Source organism: Sabethes cyaneus, chromosome 2, assembly GCF_943734655.1.
Source record: "Sabethes cyaneus chromosome 2, idSabCyanKW18_F2, whole genome shotgun sequence".
Lineage (NCBI taxonomy): Eukaryota > Metazoa > Arthropoda > Insecta > Diptera > Culicidae > Sabethes > Sabethes cyaneus.
Window position 1 is genome coordinate 68,777,585 of NC_071354.1, and position 18,450 is coordinate 68,796,034.

The window sequence follows — 18,450 nt, forward strand, 5'->3', positions numbered from 1 at the left end:
TAAAGTGGGGAGGAGTCCCAATTCATCACAGAAAAAAAAATTTCTTCAAAAACACCCACATGCCAAATTTGGTTCCATTTGCTTGTTTAGTTCTCGAGTTATGAGGAAATTTGTTTTTCATTTGTACAGGAACCCCCCCTCTTAAAGTGGGGAGGGGTCCTAATTCATCATAGAAAATATTCTTGCCCTCGAAAACCTTCACATGCCAAATTTGGTTCCATTTGCTTGATTAGTTCTCGAGTTATGAAGAAATTTGTATTTCATTTGTATGGGAGCCCCCACTCTCAGTGGTGGGAGGGGTCTCTAACCATCACTAAAACCTTTCCTGGCCCCAAAAACCTCTACATGCAAATTTTCACTCCGATTGGTTCAGTAGTTTTAGATTCTATAAGGAACATCCCGACAGACAGACAGACAGACAGAAATCCATTTTTATGTATAAGATTTTATAAAAAAGATTGCTAACGCGTTAAGTATACCTCTGTTGCTTCTAATGAAGTATTCCACCACGCACACATATAAAGATTTTTTGACATTAGCTGAGGCTGTTTGCAGTAGGAGTAATATCAACAACATCAAATTCCAAACTCCCGGATCCCCTCCTCCACTCTTTGCTCCCCTCTCACTCCTACATAAGCGATCCTCAGCAAATGTCATTCTCGTTGGTGACGAAACCGCAAATTACTTCATTGATGATTCTAATTGCTGTGACTAGACCACGTTGTCTGAACGCATACCTCAGTTCGTTCTTTTCTGAGACATGATCATAACTGGCACAAATTAGATAAATTCGTATTGGAATAGGAATTCCAACCTCCTAAAGAGGGGAGGGGTCTCAATTTAGAATAGAAAAAATTCTTGCCTTCTGAAACCCCTACATTCCAAATTTGGTTCCATTTGCTAGATTAGTTCTAGAGTTTTGATGAAATTTGTGTTTCACTGCTGTACAGCCCCCTCTCTTACGCCCTCCTTAAAATTGCTCTCTTATCTCCTTTAAAATTACTGGTCATTTTATTTATCTAACGACATATAAATTGTTCAGTTTCGTTCAGTAGTTTAGTAGTTATTAGCATTTGAAATCTTTCATTCAAACGTTACACTTCTATTTTCGTTTTCACAAAGTGCTACCCAGTCCCAGTATAGTAAACAAAGACGTAGTTCTACGTCGAAAATTGTTAGATCATTCTGATCGATTTGGTTTATACTATAGCCCATTCAATAATAAATAAAGTTTCAGCAGCCTCCGTTGGTTTGCAGCATATGCGCATTAAATTTTATGGTGCATATTGATATAATAAGTGGATAAAATCAACACGTCATCGAAAAACTGTTGTTTTAACCAAATAATGATCTTTTTTTGAAAAATTGTTGTTTTAACCAAATAATGAATTTATTTAGTGAGTTTCATTTTCCTGTGACAGAAAAACCGATTAATAATAACTTTCTTTCTGAAAAAGATTTTTGCTTTGATGATTTTTTCTTGGTCGTCAGCCAACAGTGAAAATCGGTGATGATTGTTCTGTGGAATTTGCTGCTCCGTCTGGGATCCCTTAAGGTATCCACCTCGGACCATTGATTTTCCTCATATATTTCAACGATGTGAATTTCAAACTAAAAGTTATCCGTTTGTCTTTCACCGATGATATAAAAATCTTCAGCCATATTAATTCTATCACTGATGCCCGTATGCTTCAACAACAATTGGAGATTTTTGCAGATTGGTGTAGCACAAACCGTTAGAAGGGTAATCCAAGCAAGTGCGCCATCATCACTTTTTCAAGAAAGAAAGAACCTATCACGTTCGATTATAAGCTTTTGGGAATTATTATTGGAAGAATAAATAGTCTCAAAGATTTAGGAGTATTGCTAGATAGCAAATTATCATTCCACCAGCATATAGCTTACATTGTCGGCAAGGCCTCTAGAAATCTCGGCTTTATGTTCCGAATCACTAAGGTTTTTAGCAACATCTACTGCCTGAAGTCCTTATACTGCTCATTGGTGCGTTCAATCCTCAAGTTGTTGTAAAGCTTGGAATCCTTACTACCAGAATGGAGTTGAGAGAATCGAAGCTGTACAGCGGAGATTTGTGCGCTTTGCCCTTCGACGCCTTCCATGGTGAGACCCGTTCCGGCTGCCATCCTAGGCAAGTCGCTGCCAACTCATGCATCTGGATCCTCTAGCTGTCCGCCACAAGGTTCCTCGTGCTGTTTTCGCTGTTACTACTAGAACGGAATGCCCAGCGTTACTCACTAATATCCGACTACAAGTACAACGAAGATTTTTACGAAACCGTGGATTTCTGCAAATTACAGCCAGACGAACGAATTACGAGGCCTACGGTAGTATAGTTGGTCTTCTTTGATTATTTAATAGAGTTGCCAAAGGGTTTGACTTTAATTTGTCCAGGGAAGCAATCAAACGTAATTTTAGAACAATTTTAATCAAGCTAGATATGATTAGGGCATAAAAATAGTCTGTTGATAATATAAATAAATGATAAATGATACCTCTTTGGCAACAAAATACTAGCAATTATTTCGGTGTTAAACTCTAATTTCGTTCATCTAAAGTTCGAATATTTGGTGTCTGGTCACCGCCAACAATAACACAAGTAAGGAAATTCAACGACGCATTCAAGCTGGAAGTCGAGCCTACTTTTTCTTCCGTAAGACGCTTCGAACAAGGAGCACACGACCGCACAAAACTAACGATGTACAAAACGCTTATCAGACCGGTAGCCCTTTACGAACTTGAGACAGTAACTTTGCTTACGGAAGACATATGTGCACTTGCCGTAGTTGAACAAAAGCTCTTGCGGACTTTTTTTGGCGCAGCACAAATGGATAGCGGAGAGTGGCGTAGGCATATGAACCCCGAGTTGCAGGCACCACTTGGAGAGATTGCCATCGAACACCTGGCGAAAGTTGGAAGACTACGGTAGGCCGACCACGTCGCAAGGATACCGGACGACTGTGCAGTGAAATCCGTTAACTTCAAGAACCCCACCGGGATCAGGAATAGAGGGGCCCAACGTGCGTATGGTTCGAAAAGGTTGCAGCCGACTTGTGTCGAGACGCGCAACGAATTGGCGCATACCTAAAGCATACCTGGATGTTGTCTGTTTCGACGTATCTATCTGGCTGTTACAAATCTCAGCAGCTTGTTGACCTATTGGGGGCTGGATGCACAAGCTCCACCACAAACTGAATCCAATCACTTTGAAATATTCTATTTGGTTGGTTATGCACTGCAACGGATTAATAACTATCATGACCACGGAGTGAATTTTGACTGATTATACTCTTCGGATGCTACCTTGGAGCAAACTGTCGGACCGTGTTTCATATGATACATGGTGGAAATTTGTACGACTTGAAATCCTCGAAAAGAGGGGTACAACAGCTCATGTTGACTTTGTTACTAAGCTCTTGATCGCTATCTGCCCTGGAAAAGACGAATCTTTACGCTCCGGACCGGGCTATTTGAATGAGGAACTTCCTTTATATTGACGCACAAAGAGCTAACTATGGTCAATTTAGTCCGATAAGGTATCTGGCAGCTCAGTTCAACACCGTTTACGAGTTGTTCGAGTTTGGCATCCCCACAGTCCTTTTCAAAAGAAGACTCTTGCAGAGACGATAACTGTGTGCTTCTATTAAGAATCATTTGTTATTTTTATTAAGTTGTTTGTAACTGTATTAGTGTTCTTCAAGGCAATGCAGTATTAAATATTTTTTTAAATAAATAACAATAACAATCCCTTATACAGTCAAAAATACTGTGGCATTGAAAATGGTAATAATGTGGCATTGAAAATGGTATATTGCTGGAATTCCCGAGTATCATCAACCTGGCTGGCCAGGCAACGTACTGTCGCCGGCAGTGCCGTAAAAGTACGAATTTGATTGGGGTTCGGAATCAGCCAAGTCTGCTAGATTTCCTAACCAAAAGACTTAATCGTTTCCTTGACCGGTTTTGCAGTGTGATGGAGCATTATCATACAACAAAATCACTTGGTGTTGCCTTTTTTGATATTCTGGGTATTTTTCACCCAAAACTCGATTATATGTTGTCGGTCGCGTTCAAGTTTCTATGTTTCACCAGATTTGACAAACTCATAGTCGATCAAACCCTTCTGATCCCACCAAACACAAAGCATTGTCCGATATGACCGTGCAACCGATATTGGTGGTTCCCCTGGGCATGCCGAAGATCTTTGACGTTTAGGATCATTGTATTAAATCCACTTTTCATCGCCTGTCACAATCCGATAAAGAAATGACTTCCTTTTGTGCCTAATGAGGGTGGTAAACGGCTGGTTAATGCGTCAAATATACCCCATAGTGGATCTCAGCCTTTTATTCAGTAACTCCTATCCATAGCACCCACATGGTACCAACCGGGACGCGAGCAACCTTAGTGCAGATCAGCAAACCAACCTCTGGTGGAAACTAAGGTCGTATGCTAACAGGGAAGGGAAAGTCATCGTTCTCATGTCAGTGTGGGACGCCAAACAGTACTTTCACGAAGGTCATCCGGCGACACAAGGGGGTTGGTGGAGGCCTTACAAACCATCCGTAACTTCCGTACTTACTTTACTTTACTTTTTCGGCGACAATCCGCTTATCGAAGCCATGCCGAATTCAGGAGCCGTCTCCACATTACTCGGTCTTGGGCTGCCACTCTCCAGTCGCCCCTAACACCCGCTGTTCTAGCATCCTCGTCAACAGCGCTCATCCAACGGGTACGGGGTCTGCCTCGAAGTCGACGGCCTCTCTCGGGTTCTCTGCTAAATATTGTTTTCGCTGGTCTCTCATCCGGCATCCTTGCTTCGTGGCCAGCCCACTGTAGCCTGCCATATTTTAGTCGCTTCACAATATCCGCTTCTTTGTACACTTGGTGTATTTCATTATTCATGCGCCTGTGCCATACTCCTTCGTCTAATATGCCTTTTTGTAAATTAGGCATATGAGACCTTCCAACCAGTGCGCAGGTAATTCCGCCACAGTCCATACCTTTAGTATAACCTGATGGATTGCACAATACAGCCGTTCGCTCCCGACTTTCAAAAGTTCGGCGGGGATGCCGTCCTTTCCAGCTGCTTTGCTGTTTTTCAGCTCTCTCGCTGCTTGCCTAACCTCGTCCAAAGTTGGTGAACCCACAGCTTGTCCATCATTCTCAATCGTTATCCTGTTTCTGTTGACCGTTCCATCTTGTTCGACATTCAACAATGCATCGAAATATTGTTTCCAACGCCTAGCCACCTTCGATCAGGTTCCCCTCCTTGTCGTTGCACATAACAGGAGTTGGCACGGTCCGGTTCGTGATTCCGTTGATCGTATTAAAGAAGCTTCTTGTATCGTGCCTCTCGAAGCAATTCTCCGTCTCCGCAAGAACGCGATCCCAGTGCTGACGTTTCTTCTGACGACGGTGAAGTCTCTTTTCGGCAGCTCTAGCATCTCGGTATCTCTCTCTGCTCTGGCGTGACACAGTTGCAGCCAAAATGTGACTTCTGGCTCGATTCTTCACATCAGTCACTCGCTGGCACTCTGCGTCAAACCACTCACTGGAAGTGGCTGCAGCAGCAGTACCCAACACTTCCCGCGCTGTAGTACTGATCGCGTCGTGGATGTGTCTCCACTGTTCGTTCAGGTTCTCTCCGATATGTTCGCCGATCCGCTCATCAGGCTTCCGAGAGTACTCTGCAGCAACTCCCTCCGCTGATAACCGCCGAATGTTCAGCCGTATCTTCCTCGTTGGCTTCGGTTTGAATACGTTGGAGAACCGGGCGCAGATCTTGCTTACTACGAGATAGTGGTCCGAGTCAACGTTTGGTCCCCGGAAGGATCGCACGTCGCGACATCAGAAAAGTGCCGGCCATCAACCAGAACGTGGTCGATCTGAGAGCAGTCCTCTCCATTAGGGTGTTTCCAGGTGTGCTTACGAATGTTCCATCGTGCAAAATGGGTGCTACAGATAACCATTCCTCTGGCTGCAACGAAGTTGATTAGCCTCAGGCCATTGTCGTTTGTGGTAAGATGGAGGCTTTCTCTACCAATAACGGGACGAAAGAACTCTTCACGTCCGACCTGTGCATTTGTATCCCCGATGACTATCTTTATGCCATATCTTGGGCATTCTCCATATGTTCTGTCGAGAAGATCATTGGACGCCTCTTTTACGTCATCGGGCTTGTCGTTCGTCGATGCGTACACATTTATCAGACTGTAGTTAAAGAATTTGCCCTTAATTCTCAACACGCATAGACGGTCATTGATGGGCCTCCACCTAATGACACGCTTCATTTGTTTTCCATATAATACGAATCCGACTCCGTGCTCTGCTTTATCGCCGCCACTGTAGTAGATGTGATACTTGAATGCCGTGCACGCAATAGGATCTACTGCGAAAATACTAGTACAGGAAGCTTATAATATGAATATGGAGTTACGGACCGGAACAATCGGTATAGACCAAGGACACGAAAAAGGACTAACGTTTAGAAGCTTGGAACGTGGAACTGCAAGTCTCTCAATTTTCTATCCACGTTCTTTCCGACTTATTGTAGGCGCGCAAGTTCGACTTTGTAGCGCTGCACGAGGTATGCTAGAAGGGGTCTGCGATACATTCGTATAGAAATGGATCCATCATTTACCAGAGCTACCGCAATATTTACACACGAGCTGGGTACAATTTTAATCGTGATGGGCGACATGCAAAAGCGCGTAATTGGGTAGAGGCCGTTTCTTCAGGGGGGCCCTGTAGCCGCAAGGTTACCGAGTCTGTCTTGGCAAGCGAGTGGTCGTGGGTTCGAATCTTAGTAGAATCAGGCCATCCGGTGTATAGTGACTTTAGCATGGGTTTATTCTCAGGCTCCTCCACATCCTTCCTACTGCATTCTGCATTTACTAACAATGAAAACCTCTTGCCAGGGCAAGTTATAAGAGTGATACTTGCTTGAGGTGCGAATGAAGCCTCTTGTTCAAGGACAAATTATAACTAGTCTCCGCACTTCCTGGCTCTAGAGCTAGATTGGTTGAAAAGTAGTAAGAAGCGTAGAGGGAAAAGGGGTGAAAACACACCGACACTTTAAGCACGGATAATAAGCAGTTCGCTCACTCTATAGCGTACTGCAATATCAACGAAGTGCGGAACAACACCTGGATAAGATCACAATAGATCGAAATGCTGGTCGTAGTGATAATATCCACACACAAAAAAAAGCATTAGCATTATCACTGTGCATAGGCCACGCCTAGGAAGCGACGAAGACGATAAGGACGCTTTTTACGCGCAGCTTGAGCGTGAATACAACAACTGCCCAAGACATGACGTCTGCAAGAAATCTGCGAGAACATGGAGCAGCTGTGTCGTTCTTAGGAAACGCAAATTATACAAGAAACTGAACGTATCCCGCAAAGGCTTTGTGTCGCCAGCCGAAACATGTCGGGATAAAGACGGACGGATCTTGTCGGATGAAGCTAAGGTGATCGAAAGGTGGAAGCAGCACTACAGTCAGGCCCTGAATGGCGAATGATTGTCATGTGCCGACCCCCACAATAGGTGAAGCGATCGAACTCATCAATCAGAGCAAGTACAATAAGGCAGCTGGCAAAGATGGCATCGTAGCGAAGCTTATCAAGATGGACCCGGGTAGAGGGGCTACCTGTGTGCACCGCTTGATAGTTAGGATCTGGGGAACAGAACAAATACCGTAGAAATGGAAGGAATAATATACCCAACATACGAGAAGGGCGATAAGTTGGAATGTGAGAACTATCGACAGCGATCACCATTCTCAACGCTGCGCATAAAGTGCTTTCTCAGATCATCTTTCGGTGCCTATCGCCGCTAGCAAATAGATTCGTGGGAAGTTATCGGTTTTGTGGACTGGCGAAGATTTGGTTCATTACCAAATCTTTGTGCTGCGACATATCCTCCAAAAGTGTCGCGAATAGCAAGGTCCTACGCATCACGCATTCATAGATTTCAAGGCCGCCTACGATACTATCGACCGTGAAGAGCTAGAAAATTATGGACGAAAACGGCTTTCCTGGAATGCTGACAAGATGGATTAAGGCCACGATGGATGGTGTACAGTGCTGTGTGAGGATATCGAGCGCGTTTTGTCCATTACAATGCTTTCTGAGCATATCGGACGCGTTAAGCCCGTTTGAAACAGGCAGGGGACTTCGACAAGGCGACGGTATTTCCCGTCCCTTGTTAAACATTGCGCTAGAAGGTGTTATGAAATGTGCAGGTTTTAACATGCAGATTAATAAATCTAGCCAATGATCTTTTTCGCTGACGACGTGGGCATTGTCAAAAGGACGCACCAGCTGGTTGCTGAGCAGTACACAAATCTGAAACATGAAGCAGTGAAGGTTGGATTAGTGCGTTGTGAATACTTCTAGAACCAAGTACCTGTTAGCATTTGGTTTTGGCCGTGGCTACCTCCAAACCTCCTAGGGCCCTCTCCAAATCCATCAGTTCTGGCCAGTATATGTTTCAATAAGACGGCGCTGCTTGCCACAGGTGAACCAATGAACCAATTAACTTTCACATAGCCCAATTGAAAAGCCTGTTTGGTAAGTAATTAATCTCTTGTTTTAGACCTATAAACTGCCCATCTGATTAAATGATTTGACATCTCTCTACTTTGTTGTGGGATTAGCGACTGAGGCCTTGGAAGACTATTTTACAAGGGTCATTGGAGAGATACGGGTAAAAACGCTTGAAAAAGTGGTGACAATTTAGACCTATTTCATGGATTATTTCAAGTATAATCGAGATGAGCATTTTCATGCACGTTTTGCAATTTTTTGTTCGAATTCATTGAATTGGGACGCATAAATATTCAAGAAAATCTACAAGAAAATGCCATTTCAGTCAGGGAAGTAACACCTACGGTTGCAGACACCTTCTCGGAAGAATAACCTTTACTTTCAACAACTGTTGGCGAACAAAATATAGCATCATCAACTTTTTTGACAGACCATTCATAAATAAATTGTGTAAAGAGGGTTTTTCTTCTTACAACAACTCTGTTCATGATTGGCCACCACACTGACTGAATCTATCCATACATGATCGAGCCAGATGCTATCAACAAAATCGTAGCCCCCGTATCGTCTGGGCTGATATTGAGCATATCGTAAATTTCACGCTTCGACAAGGCTTGCATGTGCCATTGTGTATGGTTAGGAAACAGAGCTCCAGTCAGCAACGTTTGGGGGTAGCGGAAGGCGATGGTCTCCATCAAGAGACGATTTTATTTTTTCATTATGTGGCAAAAGTTTGACGACTACAATAACGACGGACAACGGCCAACGGACAAAAGTTCGTTGGTCGTCGGCTTATGTGGGAAAGATAATGTGCTTTCGGTTGAAGTGATTCTCGCAATATATCGACATCTGTCGAGCGAGCCCAGGGGGAACCGTTTCCCGCTGAATGGTATACTATTCAAAAAGCTGTATTTCTTTTTTTTCGTTTGAGTAGAAAACAGTACAAGTTTGGTGGCACATTTGTGACAATTTAGGTAATGGGTATAAAACTTCACCACACTTGGCAGTGATTTATTTCCCACACAGTCATGAGTAGGATAAAAAACTTTTTTGCATTGAATGGAGCTTGGATGGTATAACAGAAGTTTCTGACATCGTCAAAAAGCAATTTCACATATTATAGTTATGACAATTCTGATTCATTAACTTTTGAATTAAGTAATTTAGCTCGGCTGCTCGAAAAAAATGAGACAACTGCATCCAAGATCCAACATTTACATTGTTTCAGCGCCGGTAAATAGAAATCATGTGTGCTTCATGAGAAATTTTATTCCAACACCTCATGTGGCAAGTGTACATACAATTTTTCCGGATTCCCAGCTCTTCTAGAGGAGCTATAATGCGCAAGGACACCCATAATGACAAAATGAAAACGTCACAAAAAATATAAATACTATTTAATGTTCGTATAGCACAAGCTCAGTGACCCGAGTGAAGAATTCCACGTTTATGGCCACTGGATAACAGTGTTTTGTAAAAACAATATTTCGCTGTGACGGCAGTAATATTTAGAAGCATTTTATTATTTTATTCATTTAAGCTAGCTATCGTAAAATGCTTTGATTTGTGCCGTTTGTGCCACTGTCCAATAAATGTACCTGATGGAAGAAAGAAAGATTAAAGCAGAAGCAAAATAAGTTCATTAATTTGGTTAAAATACGAAACGACAGTTGAAATCAACTATCGATTACAATCTCTGTGATGATTCTGTCTACCGTTTAATGGATCTGCAAATCTGATTCTGCAGATCAAACATACATTAGCTAGATGTTGAAAATTTCAAGAAACTTGTAAAAAACGGAACCGTCACCACTTACTCAGACCGGAACAGTGATGTTTAATACAACTTATCGAATCGAACGAAATACGGCATCATTTTCGTACGATTCTTGCTGCAGTCAATCAAAAGCGTCAAGAGCAAATTAATTGACTCCCGGAACCGAAATGGTATTAGTGCCAGAGCTTACAAAGGTCGGTCCATGGATTTTATTGAAATTTTCTCATTCAATTTAATCAATCTTCTGTGCCAGCTTAGTACCTGCCGGTCTTTCGTGGATTTCATCTCCACATTCGTCCTGTTCGCTTCCATTCGCGGTGATTAAATCTGCTGCTCTGGTTGGAAAAGACTCTGACACAGAATTACATAGAATGAATCCCTGTAGGCAAGCCCAGAGCTGAGTGACTGGCAAAAAAGGGACAGCGGAAGTAAGCGGTTCGCTTCTAGGCTATGAATTATGGGAAATAATGGTGACCGGGATATGGGGGCATCCTCGCTTACTGTTGTCCTTATCTTCGTCGTCTTTATAAGTGTTTTGAAGCTGCTACTTTTTATTACCAAAATTTTGTTTTAAGAATGATTTAAATTAACCAGAATATTTAATATTTAGTAAAAGAAACTTAGCTACTCAAAATGAGACTATTCGTAGCAGATTAAGAATAAATAATTTTTGAATTGCAATATGGGTGACAATTTAAATTTCTATTTACAGGGACAATGCGCAGGGCACAAAAGTGCCAAGGATAACAAACATTCGACCGGATGTGAAGGCCGACTGAAGCGAGTGGCCGTCACAAATCCTCGAATGGTTTGCCAACTCGTAGAACTGAAGTAAGAAACTGAAACTGAGAAAAGTGTCATGTAACTTCTTGAAAAACGGCCAACAGCAGCAACGTGGTACGTTTTAGATCGTACAAATTTTACCAACTGGTCAACATCCTGATCTCATCCAGTGGCGGGGATGCCAATGAAAACTAATTCTGAAACTCCCCTTCTAGAGTGTCCCTAAAAGGGTGTTGTCTATGTCGCCAAGGTTTAATATAGGTCATGAAAATATTTACCAAGCATTATTCGACCAGTATGCATAGTAACATTTATTACAGTTCTAGTGAAGCCCAATGTGGGTGAATCAGGCACTCTTCTGCTGGCAAAAAACATATTTGCTGAGCTGTAATAGAATCATGCACTCATTTGTATTTTAATGTTACACAAACTAATTACTTTATTGCCTAGAAAATATTTGTCATCAACAATTGTATTACTGTATAACGACTGCAAATTCTAAGAGACTTACCTTGAGCTATTTTGTGTTGCTTGCAGCATTGAAGATAAACCTTCCGGTTTCGGTCGGTTTCTATCGGAATAGTTCTTCAGTAACGTTTGAAAGCAAACAAGCGTCTCGGTTTCATCTAGTAATAACCGTGCTCGTATTTAAACTGATGGCTTTACACAATGAGACCTTTCGTTCTACCTTTTTCGTATAATAAATTGACGAATACTTTAAATAACAATTAGGTATACATTCAGATGTCACTAAAAAATTGATAATCACAAAATAACACTACGAGCCGAGAATTTTAGATCAATTATTAACTCCATTGCACATGAAACATATACCAAAAAGATTTACACTGCCCAGTGCCACAACTCCACTGTAATCTAAAAGAACGCATCACTTGGAAGAATAAAATAGCTGTTCTTCAGAAAAATTTTAAACGTTCTCATACACACCACATTTAAAAATGCATCGTAATTTTTATCAAAAGTACAATTACTTTCCATTCATCGATTCTAGACGGTTGTTATCTTATCAATATACAATATCAGTCCAAAGTTGAAAACCACTAGAAGAAACGCAAAGTAACACATCACAGAGTTCCGATAAACTTTCTGACAACTCCTCCAAGTCCATCAGTCTCGGACTTTTTTTTGACAGTTCGACTTCCTCGCTCTTTGTTGTTCCACACACACCAACAAAAGATTGCGAGATGATGAGAGCCGACCATCATACTAACACACACACAACCACCCACCCATTCCAAGGAAATCAAACACACGACGACGGCACTGTAAAAGCTCTTTGCTGATGTGAAACGCCGCACTGCGCCGTGCGCGTGTATGCGTTCGACTTTCTGTACAGGTATGTGCACTGAGAAAATTTCCAAACAAAATCAAATCAGCAAATCAACACAGCACGGCACTGGACTGGACTGATGGGAGATGAATCACACATCCGCACGATACGCGCACCAAGCGTGTGCTTCTTGGTGTTGGTGTTTCGGCAGCTTTTTCCTCTTTGCGTAGATTCTATCACGGACGGCACTAACTAGCCAGCGCTGTAATTTTACAACTTTTCCGGCTTAAATGAAAACCACATTCACGCTCATCTTTTACCTCAACAACTGTGTTTCGGGCAACAAGCAGAGAGTTTTCCCGCAAGCAAAACTTTAGTCACTAATGGCTGCTAACAGGAAACAGTAACTTTACTATTTGCAATAGTTCAAAGTGTAGATTGGTCGCGAAACGAAAAACTCCACGCAAGAAACACAAGTGCGATACGACAAGAGTCTTGTGACGTTCTGATTCCGCGGATTCGGATGCTTTGCTTCGTTGCTCGAGTCGGTCACTGTTTGCTGCACAAAGAAGGTGTATATGTTTACGTGTATAGCCTTTGATATGAGCTTTAATCGAAATGTATGAGCTTTTTCACAGCTCACGTAACGTACTGACAAGAACAAGAATTGAAGATAGTATTAACAAAAGGGCGAATGTCGCAAGCGTAAACAACCCGAGTGAGCGTTGATTTCAAAAAAATGATTCTGCAAAAAATAACCCTCACCTGTTTTGTTTACATTTGCGACATTCACCCTTTTGTTAATTCTATCTGGAATTTATAAGCGAACATTCATAGATTTCGTAACGCAAATTTATGTGCTTTTGAAAACTCCCGCACCCACGTAAAACTATTTTACGGATTGCAAAGTGGCAGTTTCTCACATTAAGAGAGTTTTGCACTGGCGAACATAACCTCCCCAAGTAACAATTTCAGGCTGATCAAACGCTTTTATAGCTGATTTTATTCAACCTGTGGCTAAAATATGGTTTAGGTTTAGAAGTAAACACCTTTTTTCAGCTTTTAAACATCTAATACCAGAGACAGACAAACAATTGTACCAGCGTTGTACCTGTACAATTGTATGTCTGTCACCGCCCAGTAAACCATTTGGTTTGTATATCTCGATTGCAACTGAGATATACGAAATCATATCTGAACGACAAAGTTATATTTCACGCCATATAAGAACATGTATGTACCAAAGTGGAGGCGATATACGTGCGAAAGCTTTGCCAATTATTTGTAATTCTTTTTTGCGTAGTTTTTATAACACGCAACTAAATACTCCTGAATATATGATTAAGATATAATCAAATATTGCAATCGTCTATACTGCTTTATAATTCACAGTCATGAATTGTATATGAAGGCACGCACGACTGCAAAACAACTTATTGTTCACTTCGATTTGACATACTCTAATTATTATACAATTCCAATGTGAAATTGACATGAAAACGATTTATTATGAATTTTCTTTTACGATTTTGTGTTATCTGGGCGTGTACAACGATAGAATCGCGCAAGCAAAGTGGTTCAACGGTGGTTTCTGTATACCTATCCAGCTTTCCACGAGCAATAATGGCGGATATTGAGCAAAAGTGGGCACAATCTTTTGAGATTCATTGCACTGAAAAAACTTTTCGTACAGATTCTATGTGTTTCACACACCCCATCGGCAGACAACCATGTTTTCGCCGCCAACATCTCATGTGTGCGAAAATGAGATAGCATGTCAGCACTGCGTTTCACTCAACTGGCAGCAGTCTGATTTGGGCCCGCTGTCAAATTTTGAGCCCCGGACATGCTGTCGCTGACGTTTACTGCAGTTCGATATAGAGATGTCGATGGGGTGGTTTCACACATAGATTTTTTCCATGTGCCCAGTAAATGAACTTTATGTGCCAAACAGTTACCTTTTATGTGTTTTTAAAATTTACCTTTAAAATCTGCACATACTATTCATGTGCATATAATTTTCATGTGTGCTTCTGGGCGGATTCTATTTATATGTGGCACATAATAATCATAAGGATTTTCATATGGAAATTTTCCATTAGATATGTGCGGATTATTTTGAGTGTGGAGGAGTGTCGAGTTCGCCCTGACGGAGTTACTATGGATACATTCATGATTGTTTGTTGTTCGAATGTAAAAATGTAAACATTGTTCAATTTTGCAGATCAGCTAAAGAGGAACATGATTGAACGGACAACAAGTTTTATGGATTGCGGCTTTCCAGTTTCGCAAATTTCAGGGAGAATGTCCAAATACGCAACGGAAAGTTTCTTATCAAGTCGAGACGCTGTTCGAGAGCAAACTTGACAACGGCTCGACCAACATGAAGTTAATGTTTGCGTTAATGTGTAATATTTCGAATGTTTAATTCGCACGATTGTGAAAAAGTATTCTGAGCCAGTGCCTTCAGCAAATTATGGCCGCAAACCACTATAAAAGTTTGAATCCGTTTAGTTATGTTCCACTTCAGCTCATCTGCAAAATTAAACAATGTTTACATTATTACACTCGAACAACAAACAATCATGAATGTATCCATAGTAACTCCGTCAGGGCGAACTCGACGCTTCTCCAATGAATGTCAAAAGATTGAGATTGAGGTACAATAATTTTTGTTGATTTTTCTTCCAAGGGTTATATCTGTTTGTCTGTGGTACAACGGAGAAAGAGGTATCCAGCTTTTTACGCGCTATAATGGCGGACACTATAAATTGTGTTCGTGATATGCGTACAATCTTTTTGACAACTCTGCATACATCAAATCTGGCACTCTTCTCTTGCAACACTACCGTGCTCTTTCTTTCGTTTACGCTCAAGAAGGAGAGCAAAAATGTGCGAAATGTAAACAAAACTATTGCTCTCCTTCTTTTACGTAAACGAAAGAAAGAGCAACACTGCCTTACAGGAGAAGAGTGCCCAGTTTTGATGGATGCAGAGTTGTCAAAAAGATTGTACGCATATTACGAACAAAATTTATAGCGTCCGCCATTATAGCGCGTAAAAAGCTGGATAGATCACCCAGGTAACCAATAAGCATTTCCAATGCAATTTAAAAGCAAACCAATAAGCATTTAAGTTGCCTTAAATGCTACTTAAATGCTATTTTGGCAAAATATGCGGCTACTTTACTGCTAGTCCTCTTATAGTGCTGACAATGCTTATTTGCAGCTAGTTACCAACAAGAAGAATTTAAATAGAATTGTGCATGCCAATTTACAACAGTTATGCAGTCAAAAAGCTGATAAACAACAACCTGCAGTATAAAACGCCAGGGATGCTAATAAACGACTGATTTACTGCTTATTTTAATGCTTATTGGTTACCTGGGCATTACACGGGAGCTCCTAACCACACTTTTTTGACACCACTTGGTGGTTTGTTTCCATGTTTTTTTGTCACATCCAGCAGTTTCGATTTGAAATTTCGTGAAGGATTACTGCATAAGTTTTTGTAAAATGCATGTACGGCACTTTCTCTTAAATAAAAGCTATAAATTTTTATCATTATCTGCCGGACAAAGATAGAAAACTCAATTCAAAATTTAACACCATGTAAACAAACCACCAAGTGCTGTCAAAAAAGTATGGTTAGGAGCTCCCGTGTAATGATCTATACCTCTTTCACCGTTGTACCACAGACAAACAGATATAACCCTTGGAAGAAAAATCAACAAAAATTATTATACTTCACATTTAGCCTGAATACTAGCACCATCTATGATCGACATTCTCAAATCGCAACATGGGTATCCCTCGAAGTAGCAAGTATTTTTATCAAAAAGCGCCACTTTGACCAAAACCGAGACATTCCCAACTAAGCCCAAATTTGAAATGACGGTTTAATCGGTATGAAGAATGGAAAACGAGTGTTATGTCTGTTTGTCTGTAATTGTACGAAGCTACACTCAAAATAAGTTTCACGTCGAAATCATAGGAAAAGTTATGTGAATATTTTCCATCCAGCTTTTCCTGTACTATTTACGTGATTTTCAGGTAGTTCGTACGCATACTAATGCGCTAAAGTGAAAATCAGATAGATGTTATTATTTTTTCCAATAACAATCAGCTGAAAGTCACGTAAATCCCTGTAGAGAAATTTACGTGATTTTTCACGTGAAAAGGACGTGTGGATTATTTTGAGTGTACAACCACAGAGAACAGACATCCATTCAGGAACAAATTTTTCGAGAATTCTTGGATAAAATTTCAAATTAAAATCACCTAATATGCTAGCGACACCACCACTATAGTTTCCCAACTAAATTATTCTTTTGATTTGCACACTGACAACCTTTGGCTCCTCTGGCGCTAGTATATATGGACTATATGCGTTATGCTAGCGCCAGAAACTAGCTGCTGTGAGTTTAGTGTAGAATTTTATGCGCCTTTAGCGACACCATGACTATAGTTTCCCAACTAATTTGACATAAGTTTTATCCAAGTGGGGACCTTTCGCTTGGATGTCTGTTCTCTGTGGTACAACTACTCGATTTTTACTGTGCGCAGCGCCAATGACTGGTAGTTGTGATAACAGAATTTTGAATTAATTATGATTTTGCAAGATTTTGGCAAAAATTTAACGCTAAACGCTCGGCATCTTGAAATTTGTGTTTACATTTCGCGAATAGGAACCAAAACCAACGCTTAGACCATGCAATTAGAGAATATCAGTGATGAATACAACGTACAGTAGTATGTCTGTCACCCTTCCGTTGTACATGTACAACGTTGTATGGATTGGATATGATAGTTTTCGCTGCAAAAAAAACTAAAGCCTTCGTTTTCCGCTAGCCCGGACGGGATTTCAGAAATTGTTTTTTCCCGCTGTGCATCTGTAGTGGCGGAACCGCTATCCCAGTAAACCATTTGGTTTGTATATCTCGATTGCAACTGAGGTATACGAAATCATATCTGAACGAAAAAGTTATATTTCACGCCATATAAGAACATATATGTACCAAAGTGGAGGCGATATACTTGCGAAAATTTTGACAACTATTTGTAATTCTATTTTGCGCGGTTTTTATAACACGCAACTAAATACTCCTGAATATATGATTAAGATATAATCAAATATTGCAATTGTCTATGCTGCTTTATAATTCACAGTCATGAATTGTATATGAAGACACGCACGACTGCAAAACAACTTATTGTTCACTTCGATTTGACATACTCTAATCATTATACAATTCCAATGTGAAATTGACATGAAAACGATTTATTGTGAACTTTCTATTACGATTTTGTGTTATCTGGGATATGTCGAATATTTAACAGGTCGTTTGAGTAAAGAAAGTTCCCGGCGATTTGGAAGCAGTCTTATATGTTGCCAGTTTTCAAATCTGGTGACCAGCAAAATATAAAGAATTATCGTGGCATAACTAGCCTCCCTGCGTCGTGTAAGCTGTTTGAGATAATTGTGAGCACTGCTGTTCTTGCTCATACAAAAAGCTATCATATTTCCTTCCATCAACCAGGTCGTTCTGTTTGAACGAATCTTCTGGATTTCACATCGACTTGCATCACGCATCTAGAGCAGAAGGCTCAGGTTGATGTAATTTACACCGATTTGAAGACCGCGTTTGACCGAATAGATCATCGAATACTTTTATGCAAACTTTCCAGATTTGGCGCATCGCAACACTTAGTTGAATGGTCCACTCAAAATAATCCACACGTCCTTTCCACGTAAAAAATCACCTCAATTTCTCTACAGGCAGTTACGTGATTTTCAGCTGACTGTTATTGGAAAAAATAATAGCGTCCAAGTCCATCTGATTTTCACGTTAACGCATTAGTATGCGTGCGAACTACCTGAAAATCACGTAAATAGTACAGGAATAACTGGATGGAAAATATTCACATAACTTTTCCTGCACTCAAAATAAATTTCACGTCGAAATCATATATTATATAATATAATTTTGCTTTATATTATCTCATGCGCCTCGTGAAAGTTAATTATTTTCA

General features: G+C 40.7%; 1 protein-coding gene across 6 annotated transcripts in view; it reads right to left on the bottom strand.

Annotated features, from left to right (window-relative positions):
* LOC128733667 (beta-arrestin-1) overlaps positions 1 to 12,913 on the bottom strand; it is a 175,079-nt gene extending 162,166 nt beyond the window's left edge. For 2 of the 6 annotated variants that reach the window (XM_053827406.1, XM_053827413.1), the window contains exon 1: positions 12,739 to 12,913. The gene's annotated coding sequence lies outside the window, so the exon portion shown is untranslated. The other 4 variants (XM_053827409.1, XM_053827407.1, XM_053827408.1 and 1 more) reach the window with 4 other exon arrangements.
* Between the last annotated feature and the right edge of the window lie 5,537 nt (positions 12,914 to 18,450).